General features: G+C 38.5%; 1 protein-coding gene across 2 annotated transcripts in view; it reads left to right on the top strand.

Moving 5' to 3' along the window:
* LOC124631412 (transcription factor Sp9-like) overlaps positions 1 to 19,453 on the top strand; it is a 68,312-nt gene that overhangs the window by 11,285 nt on the left and 37,574 nt on the right. The gene's annotated exons all lie outside the window — the stretch shown is intronic.

The following is a 19,453-nucleotide window of genomic DNA, read 5'->3' as shown; positions in this document are numbered from 1 at the left end:
TTATGTGTGTAAATATAAGAGATGAAGTTTTATGGTTTTGTAAGCCTGAGAATAATTTTCTTTATAATTGGAAGAAAAATGTTCAATAGAACGGATCTATCTAGTATACAGAAGAGATTTTCATGAAATTGACGTCATTTTCCTTTTCTTTAATTCTGTTTTCATATATTTTGGCTTTTACCATAATGAATACTTAATATCCTAAAACATTTAATTACTTGACTAACAGCTAATTGACATACCATTGAAAGTATGAATACAGAAGCCATTAGCAAAACCTTACACCTTCCAGTGTAAAAAGAGGTAAATTATAACTGTCCGCAGGTACAAAACAAACAATGGCTGATACCCCCATAGCCGGGAGGCGAATCAGCCATATGTTGTGTCAAGTATAATGGGGGCGAATGGGGGAAGTGACCGGAGTCATTCATCACACGACCACGAATACCAGCCTGTTTTCATTTTCACTGTATTGCGGTAAAAAGGCTACTGTTTATTACTTTTATTTTTGGTGGTTCCGTATTTGTCAATTGTCCTTTTGTGGGACGAGTTTTTGGATTAAGGAAAAGCGTTTAACAATTATGCAAAAAGAAACACGTTCAATAAAACTGTATTGATAGCTAGAAGTACAGTTACTAAATGTATCAGGCTTTTTATTATCAAAAAAATACTTTTCATCGTTTTTCTGAATTCATATGAGTACCTGTGATCTTTTAGTCGACCTAATGTTTCCTTCGTTTAAGAAGAAGTAATTACCCAACTCGTCACGCACACCTTATTATTTACTTCATGAAAGCATAGTATTATATCATAATACATTCTGATAAATTATTATGAAAATTATCAGATTGTAATTCTATTTTGCACACGATTTTGAATAGCACATAACTAGCTAGATACTTATTTATTTTGTTACATTCACAGATGATAACGAAATCATCCCCAGAAGAATACATTGTTGTGTCATAAAATAAATCAGTTTTTCGAAAAAAAAAAACTTTTCAGCTGTTCTTTCATAGGTGTGAAAGTGACGGACATATTTGATAAAACGGTACCCTAAAAACGCAAGTCGCACGGCCGTCCGATAAAGCCGTTAAGCTTTTCGCTATAGTTTTTTTCTACAAACATGTGAAATGCAATATTTTACACAAAGGGTCGACTTTGTGGTCGTAATGATGGGCGAGTAATATTCCTCTTCCGCCCTGCATTAGGTAATGAACCTTAATTGGTTTATTAAGGCTTTTCGAAACACTCTCGAGTGTGAAATGCATTACGATATTATGTTGAGTCACTTCCTGTATCTTAGGGATCGAGTACTAATTCAATATCGATTTGGGAGTGAGAGAACTTTGTGTTCTAGCACTCAAGTCAAAGTAGTTTACAGTAGTTGGAGCGAAAGAGCGAAAATAGGAATTCTGTATTTTCTTCAGTGATTTTTATACTTAGTAATAAATGTCTGTTTGAGATTTCATGATTGAAATAACCTTCAGTAAATCATCGCTACTATTTAACAGGTCTAAGAACCTGCTTTGTAGTCACGATCTTTAACAATAAAAATACAGCTGAGATTATCGATGAAATGACTGATTCTCGTGCAGCCGTCTATCACGTCCGCTGTAAGTTTTGAAAATTTTCATTTCAGCACGTTAGTCTTTGTAAAAGTATTCCCAAACATCAGTAGATTATCAATTTGAAAGGTTTTTTTTAAATTTTATTACCAAATAATCCTACTCACACAGAGATATATTTTTACTAGAGCCACTTTGCAGGTTTGGCAAAAAACAAGCATAAAAGCTTTACAAACACTGGAAAATTCCATATGTGATTTCCCAACCATACCTAATCCTGATCAGCATTACAACACAGCAAACATTTTTTGTTGTTATAATTTTCCTTGTACCAGTGACAGTTGCAAAATCTCCGAGCTTCACGTTCCTTCGTCATCTGTAAAACGAGATGGTTGCTAGGCAGACGCGGGCGCGAATTAATTTCGCCACAATTACTCGGTCGCGTTACTAATTGAGACATCAAAGAGCGACGGACGGTCGCCGGCGTACCCCAGTACTTTGTTGTCACTCGACGTATTAAAATGTTCTTCGTGGGTTCACAGGATTGTGGTTTGGTTAAAGTATTTTTGTACTAGAGAGCTTTGTTTAGGATTGGGCCATAAATGTCTCGTAGAAGAAGCTGTTTTGGTGCTTAGATGATCTAGGCATGAAATATAATAGGCATGCGATACAAAAGTTTAAAACAGTGAAGTAAAAACTGTAACTATTTTCAGCTATTCCATTCATAGAAAAACAACAACTTATGAAATATTCTGTTTGCTTACACACGACAAATCGTCATTACGAGCAGCTACAGAACAATTAAAACGGCACTTATCTACGTTTGTTAAAGCCTGCTGATAGTTTCATCGACCTATATGGCTGTGTGTACCTACTCGCAGCTATAGTTGTGTCCATTAAGGTGTTGGTCGACGCACTGTTTGCAGTGGCCGACCAACCACAATATGGGGTCACCTGATAATGGCTGCGTAATTACGCCACCATTACAGGCCCGGCTGCATGCACAAACACCGCACTTCTTGTTACACGATCAAATGTCTCAGACGTGACTCGTTGCTACCAATACAAGCATTATCTAGATTCCAAATAAATTATTCACAAGCGCGACCGGCGGGCGCCTGCCTCTGCTCACCTCAAGGGCAAAATAAGTAGCGTTCGCGACTGCGTAATATTTAATAGTTCGCCTTATCTGACTATTCCTTCAAAATCTCACTGTTCCTGTCCTAGTTTAGAGTTAACAATAATAAGCTTCAAATATCGTAAGTTACGATTCCCGAAAGAATCGATAAAACGAAAATTGGTGCGATCAAAAACCGAAAGGTGTCGGCTCGATATTAATGGTCTCGAGACCACATCAATAACGACGCCGACGTCCGCGCGTGGGTGCAGTAATGTGATGCAGTTGTTTGTCGTAAACCTAATCATAGTTCATAAAATAGCATATTCACTAAACTGTTTGTTCGGCTGATGGAATTTTAAGTTACATTCGTAAAGTCGATGGTCAGCGATTACGATTGGAGGGAACGTCTGACAGCGGTGTCCGTCAAGATGTTTGCGAGGGAACAATCGATCCAGCTCTCCGTACAATTTGCGTAGTGGCAGCTCCTCCGGCAATTTGTGTCCGTCGCCTTCGCCTGCCGTTACTCGGTAAACGCTACTGGAATATTGTGCAGCCTGTGGTTGAGTTCCCACTTTTAAACGCACAGTCGTCCGGACGAGTGAGATACATGCTAATTATGGGCAATTTTCAAAATCGATCGCCGAGCTTTTGCCCTGCTTGCGGCTTCCTTCGTTCGCTCGTTCTCGAGAAAACGTAAGCAAACACTCCACTTGAAATACCTGCTTTAGACATTTATTTGCGGTCAGTTTTACTCATAACTTCTACTTGTATGTCATAGTACCTACCGGACGAACGGTGGTAATAGGCTTGTTTGAACAACAAGAACCTATAAAGTCTATCCAGAAGTGACTTACAAAAGTGAATTATGAGTGTCCGAACAGGGGCTTGCTGTAGCTACCATTTAATAAAGGTATCATCGAGATATCGACGGTTTGATCTGATGACTGGTTGCGCAATAGCGAGCGCAGTTAGATCGAATTATCGAGCGATCGATGGCTTCTAGATTGCATCTCAATAATCCTTGTCCGAGATATCGCTCCAGATTGCAAGCCAAGCGTGCGTCTAGCTACTTTCCGTCTTCCTGAATCTCGTATAATGAAAAGCTGGAAGTGGCGGGAGCACATTTCACATCTCAAGTGTCTGCTATTTTAGATTTTGCGTTGAGTCGTGCTCTAATAATGGCATGCGTTTAGAAGGATATTAGGTATGCGCGTCTCGGTCGGCGTTGTCGTTGAGACTGCACGCCGATGACCGTCGGGACGCGGTAATTGATGACGTCGCGGGCAAGCGGTGTCCGCCCATTTTCCGTCAATTTTCGTCACTTGAGTGATGGTAGAGCGTCCCGCCCACGGCGGCGCACCCCGCGACCCCCCACACCCCCGGCGAGACCCGCGGACGGCACGCGCCGCGCTAAATTTAAATGGGATGAACTTGTAACGGGCGGCCGCCGTCAAGGAATGTAACCGGCATGATACGTTAATCATACATTTGTGACAGTTACATTCATTCTGAGACTTCGGCGAACCACAACAAAAAAATCAACATCGAAATTTTTCTATTTGTCTCATCATGTGTCATATGACCGGATTAAAACCGTGTCACAAGAAAATATGGGATGGTTTGGGTGTCTATGTTTAATCGAAATGACATAGGTACAATACTCGCTATACTGTTACAACCCCTAACAAAACAGAAAGTTGACTTCTGTGTTTCCCTCACGGCGCTAAGTCAGCAATAGACAAAAGCTACCTAATTTCCCCTGCAGTAACAATGGCCCGTGGGGATATAAATAAGGTGGGAGCACTTAATGAACACATAAACTGAAGAGAGGTAGCGGACCGGGAGACAGTTTAGACTACGCAGAAACTTGCGACCAAGAGAGGGACTGGATTGTTGACTTTGACAGCTGAGAACTCTAGATGATACGGAACCTATAGAACGAAGCATGTAACTGCACTTTTGGAAAGATGTGCTTTTTTAGCATATAGCTCAAGATGAAATCATTCCCTTCCTTTGTCTTTCCCTTACCTATGTTTTTCCTAAATCCATAATCCCTTAAACATACCTATCAAGCAAACAAGGTCGATGATAGCACCTTGTATTCAACAAAACATGTCTACAATCTAATGTCCAAATGTACCATGACTTTACCTAAAAAAAACTTAAATAGATCCAAAGCGGCGCCATTGCAGTCTAGTGGTACAGTCATGCGATATGTTTTTGCCGCGTTTTGACTTAAAACAATCAATAAGACAGACTTACGAGTCTGATGAGCCACATCATGCGATGCCCAAGCGCACGTGTTGCTTTTTATTACAACTATTATGTTGTCAGATGAAAAAATATTAAGTATATTTAAGTGTTGCTATTGTATTTTTTTCTCTCTTTCATAATTGCTCGGAGGCATTGACACCGTTTTGGCGGCGTCTGGATTTTAAATGTGGCAGGTTTATTGTGATATATCTGGGTTGTTTACTAAAGATTATATGCTAAAGTATCATGTAGAAGATTCTTTAAAATATGATAAAGCAGTCTTGCACGGTGTATGCAGAAATCTTGCCAAACTTCACATCAAATATTTTAATTCAAACGACAATCTGTCGCAAGAGTTAATGGTTTGTAAACAGCTGATCCACTCTACTTTTTATTCGCAGAACAAAACTGTAACTACCTCCTTACATATAATTATAGACAACACAACTGCTCTACATGAAAAAAAAGCTAAGTGTATCACTGTAACTGTTACACGGCTCGAATCTGTGTTGAAACTAACGATTGTAGGATTGCGATGCAAAGTAATTGGCGTTGATAGGCTATTTCGTAAAACTGTGGCAAGCTAGTCAGACTGTAATTATAAACGAACAATAACACGTTGTCAATGAGTAATTGGAGGTATCATAACATCTTTACATAAGTTCATTATATATCGGTAATCGCGTATAAAGTGGACGTTTATGTCGCGTGCACACTGGGTGATTTATGACGCTGCGTGCCGCGGACGGCTCGTCTGATCTTCGAGACTATCGCGAATAAATGCCGTTTTTTTTATACTATCAATCTGCACTTGAAAGATTCCGACACGATTGAAATATGGAAGTATGCTGGCATTGTGGATTTAGTAAGACTGAAACATCGGCAGCATACTTTTATACATACATACAGAAATAGGTAGGTACATGCATATTTTAAGAATTAATTAATTAACATCTACTTCGATAAAATCACTAGGTAAGTATGTTTCAGAGAAAGCCCGTTAAAATCAAGATTTATTTATCAATTTAATTCAAACACACGACTGTCTAAAGTGGAAATAATACACAGCATACTTGTATGGCTAGTAAATATTGTCGTGTCGTAGTATTAGAGACGGAGCGTGATATCACCGCTGGGTTGACGCAACCGCGGCGCGTTGTAACTCGCGAGGCGGGGCAATCGATACAGCCAAGATACCGCCGTGATTTACCTAACAAATAATAAAGGAACGCATCCACCAATCGAATACTCTTATCGATAATTAATTCCGTTAATCCACACCCGATGTTAATTAACTCCGTGAGAACACGATACGAAAGCTGAAATCTAATTTAACGTTGATTGGTGTTGTGGATGGTCCGATAATCTAATCGGTTACCTTTGCAGCTGGTACGAACATAGTAACTACATGAAATAAAAAAAGTTTTATATGTTCATGTTCTTTTGCGTGAGATACATACTCAGAACATTCTATTTACTAACTTGAATCTCAGACATTTCACCAAATTATTTGAGACAGTTATTATATCATGCCCCGTGCGCTTTCTTATCGTAATTGTCTGACCTTAAGCGAGGTTTTATCTACTTAATATAAAGGCGTCTTAACTTCACCATTACTGACCACTAATCGAAAAACGCTGAGAGCCAACTTTACGGGTTTTGAAAGCAAAGCTCACAAAGAGTACCCGAGGCTAAAAGTCCGAAGAGGGACTTGCGACAAGCGGCGGCGGCGTCACGCTGCCTACACACGACGGAAACGCTGCGCTCATGCATTATTCAAAAGCGAAGGCAAATACAAATAAATAGGCACGAAATAAATACAAACAGGCTGAATGGAGCCACGGCGGTGGGCGGGGCCGCGCGACATAAATATCGCTCGGCCTGTCATAAGACCGGCGGATATCTGGCCGAGCTATTTCGGACGAGACGCCTTACGCTCGCTCGTCCTACAAACGTACGGCTCCAACAGTTTTATAATACCGCACTAACATTCGTGGAATTATTATCGGCAATAAATTTCGCGCTTGACAAATATCCACATAATTGTTGGGTTGATTTATCTCGTCTTTTAATCAAATATCAACGATTATAGTCATTTTATTTAATTGTGCAGCTAGACAAATCGCGTATTAATATGGAATGTGGGCTTAATCGTTTTGATATAAATAATAACAATTTATACGTACGAAAACGATAAATTGTAGAATATGAATATTCTTATTGAAATAAAATTAATTTTGCTTAGCTTTATTTTGCAACTGCAAGATCAAGATCGAAGAGACAAATCGTATTTCGAATTAGGGAATTCCCCTCGATCATATTCATTGTAATGAAGGTGAAAAATATTCTTCAATATAACTAAGTATTAAGCCCGTAAACTTATATTGCAGTGTAAACAAAGTTAATTTGAATGTAGGCATCATCGATCGATTATTAAAAACGTATAAAAAATATTTGCAATGACCATCAAAGTTGCAATTTAACGAAATTAAAACATAAACTGAGTAAATAATGGCATAGCCTGTGGGCTGTACCGTCGGTTTCCTTGGCTCCTTAGCTCTCGCTTGACTATTCCTCGCACGAACTCACACATGTTCAATATCGGATCGATGATAGCTTTTAATTTCGCGAAATTATATTGTTTTAATGGCGTACACGATTGTTTAATCAGTCGCAGCTGCTTATGTCACAGTGGGTTATTACGCGGGAGATACGTATTATGTATGCAATATTTATCTTGGGCATGCGTGCACGCATCGTACGGTACGCGAGCTCGACGTGCGCGCACCGCGACTCGACCACTCTTCGCCTTAAATTACATGCAATTTATTGCTGAAGGGCCACATTAAATTATCGTATAATAATTTACAAACAATTATTTCATCAAAACTATAATGACGGTCACAAGTTAAAATCTCAATGTTGATGATGTCACGTAGTTTCTGATCGGTTGATCACAACATAGTTCCTATGCAAGGTGCATAATAATGAGCTATTACTTTTTTTTACCCGACGAAGTATTTCAATGCAATTATGAGTGTGGTTTGCAAATAAAGAGTTCTAATCTTTATCACTTGTCTTACTTAAAGTTACATACATAGGTAAGTACTTACAGAAGCTACAACATGAAACACTTCAAATGTGCATCTCGGAATATAATGGAACTCAGCACATGTGTATGACTATATTAAAGTTTTTATGATGATGCAATCAACTTTATCTGCGTAATTCAATTGTATATTTACGACATTAAAAATTTAATGCCCACATAATTCAAGATACTCATCACTATTTACAAGAGCAAAACAATTTTAATAAAAAATATTAAAACAAAAACTAAATTTTGTGGTTCTTAACGTTGACTAATGGAATATAATTGGCAGGTAATTTGCGGAGTATAAAATTTTAATTGAAACCCTGAGTCAATTTCGCTACATCCCGGGTAAAAAGCCGAGCGTCGCCCACTTGTCCGCTGCTCGTAAATTGCGCGAATCGCCATAAATTGCATAAAATCGCCAATTACAAGGATAATGTCGGGAGCGAGGGCGGCGCGGGCGCAGCGCTCCGCCGCGAACACGCGCTTGCGATCTTACGACGTGCCAAAATCAACTCAATCCACTACCTCTTTAAGCTCGGATAGATCGCTACAATAATGTTATAATTAGGGTTCTCTGATCGCGTAACGGAATAAATCCGTTGATGTTGAGCGTCACGTGTCCTGTAATGGCGGCTCGATAGCTAAATTTATTTTTAACCTCTGTTCGTGATTGAAGTTTTTTGTCGATGTTCTCAACGATCGAACCCGTCTTTGGATGATCCTTGGATGTTAATAATTTGTGTTGAGATCACAGTTTTTGATAACATTCGGGTTGTTAAAAAAGTTGTTTAGAACGGCTGTACACTGAATATATCTTATTTACTTAGTTTTCCAACATGTCAAAGACAAATATGAAATAGTCAAAAGATTCGTCCTATTATGATTCTACGCTTACATCGTATGATATTAGCTACCTTCCCAGATATTTGAGCTAAACAATAAAAACTTTAGCAAAACTGAGCTATTTTCCCTCGCTTCACTTTTTCCTACAAATAAAGGCTAGACAGTGCGTTTAAGCGTGATCTAGCGGGGCTGCAGGTCGGGTGCGCACGCGGTGACGGAGTAATGGACAGCTCACGAGCGCGCCATTACGGACTGTCCGGCTGTGCACTGCCGCATGGACAGCCTAGTCTTGAGAACTTGGGATTTTACCTTCGCAATTCGGGGAAACTTACGCTTTAAGGAATCGTTACTGTTCTTGGTATTTGTGGCTCATCGTGTAACTATATATGTGCACACGAATTAGTACCTACATACATACCTACCTACTAGTTCTTAATGTCAAGTGAACTCATTTGGTTCTTTGCTGATGCAAGCTTTCCTGAAGATTCTATTTCAGACAACAACTATAAGAAAATTGTTGTTCCTCTGAAGAGATAACTAAAAAGCTTTCAAAATTGCAGCTGCAATGAAAGCTTTCAAAGACAGTATACTAGTATACCTATATTTATACATAACTTACCTCCCTACAGAATACATAAATACATTATATATGAATATAACGAGGTTCGTGTATTTAAGCAATCAGTAATTCCGAGATGGCTGACCTATTCGACCGCTGTTATCTTAATCCGCAGCGTTAAATACATAATGATGGCAATTTAGTCTTAAAATTTTAGCACGAAAATCTCATCAAGTCTGGAATAATATTGTCCTTTAAAACACGAAGTCCTTTGCGGACGGGATCGCCCGAATAAAAGGCGGTGTTATTATGTTGGTAAAACAAAATTCCCCATAATGGCCTCATTATGTGGCGAAAATTGCCCGAGAGCTTTTTTGTGTGGTAATATAAATGTATTTGTAATAGCTTTTAGAAATATTGCGAAGAAGCGGGTCAGGAATCAGGCAGCGGCGGCGTCTGATTACCGAAACTTAATTTATTTTCATCTTTATAAAAAATACTATAAAAATTGTCCGCGCCGGCGTGGGAAACGACCCTGTCGCCGGCGGCGTCTATTACGTCATTATTTTCTATATTAGATTGTATATTAAATTGAAGATTAATAGGAAATCGATACGCTTAATGATCTAGCCGTGTGTTTAAAATTATCTCGGGAACATGCATGTTCAGTGTCTACGGACGCTATTGATTGTACTGGATCAAGTTAAGAACGATAGCAGTGTTATGTGTAATGGTAATAAAATTAATCAAGAAGTGTAATGTTTTCATTACAAAATTAATAGAGAGGAAATGCCCTTTTCCGTTCTCACGGTTTTCAGATAATTGCTAACATTAGGTATATGAAGCACACATAAATATGTTCATTCTTAATTGTGTATCATGTTTTCATGCAGTTTTGAGATTTGCAGAACCATAATAGCCAGACTACATGCAAAATCTCCAGATTTAATCCATTTTAGCTTGTCTCGTCGCAATGCAAATCGTGGTACATCAGCAGCACTTTAACCGTCCTGTCGCTCCCCAAGCATGAAAGAATTCGCAGTAACCCATTGCGGATTATTACGAGTAAAACAATTCCACATACACCAACAACCGTCGCGTTCGCGTTAACAACAATTTGATTTACAGCACAGCAATAAAATAACCAATCAATGATAATAACGAAGACGCGGAGTACGCGCCAATTGGTCCTAATAAAGTCGGCGAATGTTAATGAATCGCTTTTCGGTCCGTTGTGAGATGTGTCATAAAACGAGCCACTGGTTTGAATGTCGCGGGTGCACCGCCGCGGGGGGCCGAGGGGAGGCCTAATTGATTTGTGCCCCAGGCCACAATCAAAACAGATCGTATTTTATAAGACGTATCCTCGACTGGGGCGAGGGTGACTGGAGTGGAGTGATGGTGAGTGCAGTGGTTGACGTTGAGGAGTGTGGGTTCGATTCTGAGAGAGTCAATTGTGGAGGTCTATTTTTTTTCGTATCTGTTAAAGAAAATTACTCTAAGATTTTTTGTAAAATTAATTTTCATAGCTATTATACCAAATTGGGACACATTTTAATTTTAGCACAATTTTCCTCCAATTTTTTCAAGTGGGTCATAATGTTTTTCTATACTTCAAAACGGAAGCAGAATATAAGTGCATTAATTGAACTGGTTTATGCAGGAGAGAATTTTTATGTTAATTTTAAATTGACATGTAACATTAAATCTATCGGGCTTGTTTTATCTAAACTACTGTACTTAGGTACTTTACAATTTTAATTCTGACATGAATATGGAGTGTGATCCGCTTCTCTGCGAGGAATCTAAGTATCTTACAGATCTGGGTCACTATATAGTTCACTTTCAATAAAATAGAGCTACTTACGATTTTTTTAAGATGACAAAATATTGTCATGATCCAGTTCTCCATGAAGAAAGCATCTTAATTATAAATCTAGAGTTAATAAACTATACTTTCAATAAAATAGCGTACCATTTTTTTAGAACACATTAAAAATGTTGCCACAAAAGTGAAGCTACCAAAACGTTAGCTGTTGCAAATTCTAATGTGTTCAGTGATCAAACACAAGAAAATCAAATGATCATTTGATAAATAGTCCCCGGGGGTGCACGGCGTTGTCGCTCTCGTAATGCGGTCAACTTACCCCTGCACCCTCCGGCTGGTGGGAAACTCCATGAGAAATTATCACCGCTTTAGATACGGTACTTGCTTTTATAATAACTGTTTGACTTCGTTTTGTATGTGACAGATTTGTGAAAAATTGGGATGATAATATGATGATTTTGATAAATGTAAACGGCACATGTCAGTTCTTTTGTTTATAGGTGAATTAAAAACGAAAGTATTAAGATAAGCAAGCATAGGTATTGGACGTTTTAAAGACAGTGTACTTGTCATAAAGTCAACAGACATCAGCGCAGCAAAAACAAAATGAACGCACTAAATCTGCCACTCAAATCCGCAAACAAAAATTCATTTGACATAACAAGCACGACACGAACAATAGTCCTACAGCTATTTCCTAGTATGAAACAGTTTGCCGGGCCGTGGGCAGTAAATAGATTGTGCGACGGGCATTAATCAACTTGCGCCTGATTCGAACCGACGCAGTGGACAACTCCTCTCTTGTGCCATAAATCTTTCTGGCAACTGCATTGCGGTACGAATGCGTTGAAAAATTGCCGATTCAAATAAACATGCCATCGTGATTGCGTACTGTGAAATATGTTTAGGCAGACCATTAGTGCGGTGGTCGCTATTTGATTGTATTTAGTAGGCTGGTTTGATGGCTGTGGTGCTTTGATCTGGTAATGATATTGAAATGGTGTGAAACGCTGAAGGATTGTGAGCTACGCCCGCACAGGTGGTCGTCTTAAATAGAAACCAGTATTGTATTCTGCATCAGTATGATCATGGTTTTAATTAAAAAAAACTGGATTCTTTAAATTGCAATATTACTAAAAAAAGCTGGCCCTTTAGTCCCAGATCGACCATAATGTTACTGGGATTTGTCAATAGAAACATGGAATTTTCCAAAACGAGTCCAGGATGTAGATGAGGACAAAACTTGCAGGGTCGTCCCACGCACGGCGCCTTGTACCTAGCATGAACCAAATATTGATCTGGGTATCCAGCTAAAAGTTGTTCGAGGAATGCTCAAAAAAATTCATGGCACTGGCCAAGTGTTTGGGTGACAGCTGACAGAGCTAGCTCATACTTCTCTGTCGCCGGTCTGCATACCTATTTAGGCTGCCTACAAACAAAAATACCGCACTCTAACTATTCAAGAAATGTAAAAAGAAACTGTACTATATAGGTATCTATTACTAAATATAGTTTGTAGTCGCGTCCAGGCACACGTGCATACGAAGAATGCGCCTCTTGCGCCCACGCATCCACATTGTATGCAAATCGTGGGTCGCAGGTCGCCATTCGCGTTGTATGTACCGACCGCTGTGGTCATTGTTTTTTTTCAAGTCCTTATTGGTCCATTCTTAAGGCTCTTATGGGTAGATATTTATTTTATCGAACTTGATTTTATTTTTACACTTTATGAAGTTAATGATGATTTATCAGCGAAAATATAACAGGACTTGTATTTTCTTTTGTATTGCTTTTTCAGTTACAATGTTTACAATAAAAAAAACGTTACATATAGAAGATATATCACCAGAAAGAAGGAAACCCTATATAAATCCTATAGGTACCCTATCCTAAATAAAAAAGCTTCCTTTTTGCCTCTGAAAATTCCCGCATCCATTTACCATACTAAACTCGAAACACCAAACGTTACAATTTCCGTGTGTATTAAAAAATAGACAACCACGTTCGAAATATGAATGGCGGACATTCCGCCTCGTCATGACGTGATGCCATTGTGTCTCGAAACCACGACGAAACACGACAACGGCATATGTGCCGTGACACGAGCCTAATTGTGAATGAATAGGGGTCAGAGATCGACTCCGAGTATCGATACCTATTTCCTGTTATGCATATCATTTTCTTATTTACATTCTATCGATAATGTCAGTTTGACGTGACATGTTACATCCTTAGTTTGGGTTTCAAGGTCGTGTTTCTATGCTGTTTTGCTAATATTAGCGTAATTAGGTGTATCCGCTGTCTTAAATGTTTAGTTAAATAAGATACTTATAGTAAATGGCACTAGAGTTAAGGTAATTGCGTACTTAGCGCTGAGGATGTTATTAGCAATAATCGATTCAGGAAGCATTACTTTTGCTGGTCAGTAGCTTGTGGTGATTGAACTGACACTTTTGAGCCATTCATATTTTTTTATTATGCTTGCTTTTCTTAAAATACAGATTTATTACAGTAGGAGTACAAATAGCTCATCGATTAATTCGACAAATAGATTAATTTATTTACGGCTTTTAAAACATACTACCCTTACTCCAATTTATTAATATGTAAAGGTACTAGGACCTCCGACCCATCCCAAATTATTTAAATAGTAAACTCAATTAGGAGGCCACAGTACGATTCCCGTTTCGGATAAAGCCCTCATGTAATTAACTTGGGAACTTTCCTTAGCTTCTTCTATAATAGACTAAAGTTTTCGGCGTTTTAACGGCCACTTTACATTAGGGTTACTTTATATTATTCATTCGTGATAACTGTGAAATCGTAGGCTTAGTAAAACCCAGAAATAGGCATAAATATCCTATATTCAAAACGTAGATGTATTAAGTATACCTACGTGAGCTAATTTCCTCATAAACCTCAATTTCCAAACAATGAAATTTCACTTTCGTGAACCAAAATCCGAAAGCAACCCGACCAATAGGGTCGGGTTGCTTTCGGATTTTGGTTCACTCACATCGTATCTAGATATCTGGCGTCAAATGAGCGATGCCTGGCAGCGGTGAGCTAATCCTTATAAACCAGATAGAACAATATACCCGAGTCCTGCCGTCCAGAAATTTACTGTCCATAATTACAGGGTTGGGCCAGTTAATTGCAGCCGGCCAAGCCCCGGTGCGTCGCTCACTTTTTTCACTAAATAAAAATTGACTAATATTCATAATAAATAATGAACTCTCCGTTCTCAGGATTACGCTATGTAGATATTCGAGCGATTAATGTTTTTCGAGGTTTAATCGAATGATCGCGGCTGGTCGGCGAAAATGTTTTTTGTCGAGATGTTCTTGTACGCTGAAGCTAAATCGAGATTATTCTGTGTACAAATATTGTCCAACAAGATTTATAAGTAAATTCTTTTGAATATAAAATGTTATAAGTAACTTATTGATGGACTTTCACTATGTAAACAATCACTCAAAATGCCTTCTCCAGTTTCCCTAAACATCAAACCATTTTGGACTTTTTGACGTCATGCGTCTGAAACTCAAGTTCTTCGAAATCGTTCGACCCTTTTAAAATCATGTCACGTCTTCAGATCCTCTAAAACCCTTGATGAGTCAGACCGTAATTTGCCAAAAACCCTTTTTAAAACTGGATTAGTCTGGCAAACAATAACACTTTTCGTAATCAGTGATACCAATTGGTCGCCAACGTCGTGTTTCAATAACCATTAACTTTGATTTCAATAAAAAACCAAAACGAATAAATTTTCCTTATAACAGCAGATTTATCACACGACCTATTGATGGGATGCATTTTGGTAAATATATCATAATTTAGGGAACGAGGCAAAAACTCGTTCACCTCATGCATGTTGCTTGTTGCTTTAGGCTCTTCTTATAATTGTAGGGTTTCACCCAAAAGCCCTCAATTATAAAATAATAGCAGATGTGGATCATAGTAATAACAATTATTATCACGCTCGCTTGCTATCATTATGGTTGAAATATGGCCGTTGCCGTCGTATGCAAACTTTGGAATTTTTGCCGCGATCTGCGATCAATCGGCCGCGCCGGACTGTCTCACTTATCATATACCAACTTGTTTGCTAGAGTTGCGTCTTAAGACTTGTTTTTTCATTGTAAAATATGGAGTATGATGATAAGAAACTTGTTCGAGCAGGATTTTAGACGAACAAGTGAGAAACTTTTATAAACATTTATAGCAAACTTACTAGTAAGTATATGAAGACATAATAATGTCAATCCCTCGGTTTCTTTGTAGTTCCTGCACGCGAAACTTCGACACATGGTATAGATAATATGTATACGTGGTCACCGATTTTACACCTACCTATACTTCATTGTGTTTATATGTAGATACACTTATCCATTACTTAGCTTCCAATTGAAGAACAAAATGGTCGAAGCAAATAACGATGATGAATGGAGTACCTAGCATATAAAATTACATGACTTCAAAACACCAAAATAATAATTATTTTAGATTTCTCCTCAGTTACCAAGCTGACATACAAAATTTAGACGTCTGGCTGAATAATTAGGGACCTAATAAAATAATATAATTGCCTCCATATCCAAATCGCGGCACAAAATGGCTGACTAGGAGCATTAAAAATTCTTGACCGACTGACTTAATAGATGAATGCGGAACATTATACGGTCTGCTCACTGTACATAATTATATGTTGAAATCGCAGTATATTTGACCGTACATAATAATGTTAACTTGTAATGCGCCGATTATTCAAATTCCCGAGCAATTGGCCGGCCACGCCTCTTTGCAATCGCAATCTTAATAAAGACTTCCTAGGTGCACTGAAAACTTATTTATTTTTATGAAATATCGTCCGTCGCGTGTAGTTTTAATTAAAGATAGCGTTTAATTAAAAGCTCCACAGATGAACGTCAGATGAGACTCATGTTCACTTCTTGGGAATTTGGTTTAATGAAACCCTCTATGTCTTTTAGAACTCCATTTTCTATGGTTGTTTCATTCAATTTGTTTTCTCAAACATCTGTCGTAAATCATAATCATAGGAAACACACTATCTATATCTATGCAATTTTCTGGTTCTTATATAGCTATTCTCATCTACTGGTAGGAAAATGACATATAATTTTCGCAACTGAGACTTTATTACAGTCTAACCACTGTTTTCAAAAACTATAACCGCCTCTTTATTTGTAAATATCGTTAAGGTCTACTAATAACAAAATCTACATATAATAATGTAATGAATAATGATTACTGTAATAAAGTTGTGTATAAAGTGCCAATGGTGTAGGTATAAATCGTTGGTGGTCACTGCGTCGCTGATAGTGATGGAGTGGACAGCCCTAGAATGCGGCGCAGCTAGGCATGCGCTCGCGCACTTGTCGGCACTCGGCTCGGCGCGGTGGGCCGCGAGCAGCGCATCGCTATGCGGCCATCATTACATCGGCAGCCCCGCCGATTAATCATTGCTCCTCTACCGGATAATTCGGCGGTTGATTTAGTGAAAAACAACATGTTATTACGGGATAAATCTCTATCTAGAAAAGCTAAGAAGGCCTAAGCGCTCGTCTGATTTATTGCGCCCCCGGCCATCGCCGAGTTGCGTTTGATTTGTGATTCCCAGACAACTTTGTTGTTTTCATCTTTAGTTGAATTTTAATTAATGGTTCACAAATTATACGGTTTAGTGTGTAATTATACTTTATTGTAACACTGATTATTGCTTTTTCGATTGTCTGTTTGAAATATATCCTCGCGGTTGTGGTAAAAAATCAAAATTATATCATAGAGATTACAATGATATCGATAGACGAAGATTTTTCTGTGTGATTTATTGCAGAATAGTCAATACTGGTATTGGGTGTTCAAAAAACACAACGAGTTCATTGCCTTAGGGGCAACCTCTTTGGATTAATTATTTGGAATCCTGCAAAATATCACCCAAGTGAGAAACGATCGCATCTGTTTACAAAACGTATAATTATTATTTTTATTTATGAGTGTACACTTGCAGTCAAAAACTAACTTTGCTACGAGTATGTGCTACGAATTTTCGTAGCACACTAAGAAAAAACTAAACTATTGAGCACTCACTTTGGAGCAAGAAAAGCTTTTCCCCTTACGAATTCTCACAAAACGAATAATGTTACAACTTAATTCCTTATAATCATTTTCACTAGAAATAGAAATGCTAACTTAAGCACACACATTATTTTAGATATTTGGCGAGGCTACGGGTGTCGATGACCTACGAATTTTCGTAGCGTTCAAATTAATTTTGCCCACATTGTTTTGACTATTTTTGTATTTTCGGGTATTGTTTATTATTTTATAAAGGGTTCAATGACCAACCAATTCAATATAAGCTTTACACTGTATTAGAAACATATACATAGTTGTGTGTACATACGATGCGTAAAGCCGAGGTCCGGCGACTTACCCTTTGGTATCGGCGCTCGTAATGCTCGGCGAAGATAATATCTTGATTTATTGCGGCTATCGACCTCCCCTCCCTCCACACTCCCCGCTCCCTCCCCTAAACTCACCTGATTTGCCTTCTTTCAAACTTCATAGTGATAGCTAATTGGAATGCGTGTCAGATAAGGAAACGACTATAACGCTCAATAATTAATAAATCTATCGGCGGATCATCTGAGGCATTTAGAGGCGTACTCCGTTGCGGGAAATTAATGAAGTCTTCCGCGGAGTGTTTCGCGGTTTAATAGCGGTCATTAATTTTATCTCAACAACGGACATCGCCACGCGGCGCGCCCATGTGCCGGCTATAACCGTCTCCACTATTCGCATTGCACCGTATTAATAATATTGTACCTATATTACAACTCGGTTTCGTTACTCCATTATCGATCTAATCTCAAAAATCTAATTAATCTGCAACAAATGTTTGGGTTCTTGATTGTTTCAATTTTCGAATAGGTTTTAATCACAAATTAATGCTGCAAGACGAAGGCTGTTGATTAATTCCTGAGCATTTTAATTATATACCTATCACATATAAAAGACGTATCTTTATTCTATTATCTAATTACACACATAATTTAATACATATTTATAAGCACACCTAAAATAGAGAAAGTAGTTTTCTAAAAGTGTACGGCCATGAAATATGAATTCTCGATTAAGTTTTCAATTAACAACCGCTATTATTTCTTTATACGTTGCGGTTATCTCTTTTTATAATTGGAAAAATTCATCTCGAGCGTCGTGTGCGCAACTGAGCAACTCTCACATGGATCGCGTTCACGGACCGCGCACTTATATGGTAATCGGTGCTTTGTCAGTGTCTCAGCATGATCGTGTTTCATCTCGGCCGCTACGGACGCTGTGCATTTGTGCAACTTAGCTGTATGTACGTATGCTCCATTGCAAACTTACAGCCGACCTCAAAGAAAGTATTTCATCCGTCCAACAATATGGTGATGGCAACACTGAATGGTTTGAAGGGCTCTTTCGACCAATGCTAAACCTTTAAGCGCTGCGTAAGTATTCAATAAAATATTCTCCAGTCGTAAAGTGAAGCGCGGCGCAACGAGCGGCATTCATCACAAAAAACGCCAAGTAGAAGCTTCGACAAGCTCACAAAAGCTCGTAAAAGCTCTCGACTATTATGTAGTTATTGTTACAGGGTGGAAACACCATTATTACACGGGTTGGCCGGTTTATTTTGTTGTTTGGCAAGTCGCGGCGCTGGTGTCGGCTCGAGCCGCGCATTGCTCGCGTCTCGCGTCCGCGTAGATGTCACGATATATGCACCTCATATAAGGAATTCACGCAATTTATTTAATAATTTGGTTATCTTTACATTATTGTGAAAAAAACTGTAAATTTTATCGATACCATAAAGTCTGACCCGCAGCAACAACAGAGGTATTGCACGTATATCGCAATCACCGCCATTCAATTACTCATATTTCAGGTATCAGGTACGTACTTCGAGTACTTACCTCAAAGTACCTATCGAAACGTATTACAATTTGTTATCTCAATAAATCGATTGTAGTATTCAACAGATTTCAACATTTCAAAACACAATATCCTCTTTAGATTTAATCCTATTATGTTCGTAAACAGTGTCAAGGGCTGACGTATATCGTCAAGTGAACATCTCAACACTGCGACAGACATTGTCCCTATGTTCCCAACGGAT

Source organism: Helicoverpa zea, chromosome 6 (genome assembly GCF_022581195.2).
Source record: "Helicoverpa zea isolate HzStark_Cry1AcR chromosome 6, ilHelZeax1.1, whole genome shotgun sequence".
Classification (NCBI taxonomy): Eukaryota; Metazoa; Arthropoda; class Insecta; order Lepidoptera; family Noctuidae; genus Helicoverpa; species Helicoverpa zea.
Note: the sequence above shows the minus strand (reverse complement) of the source record. Positions and strands in the feature narration are given on the sequence as shown.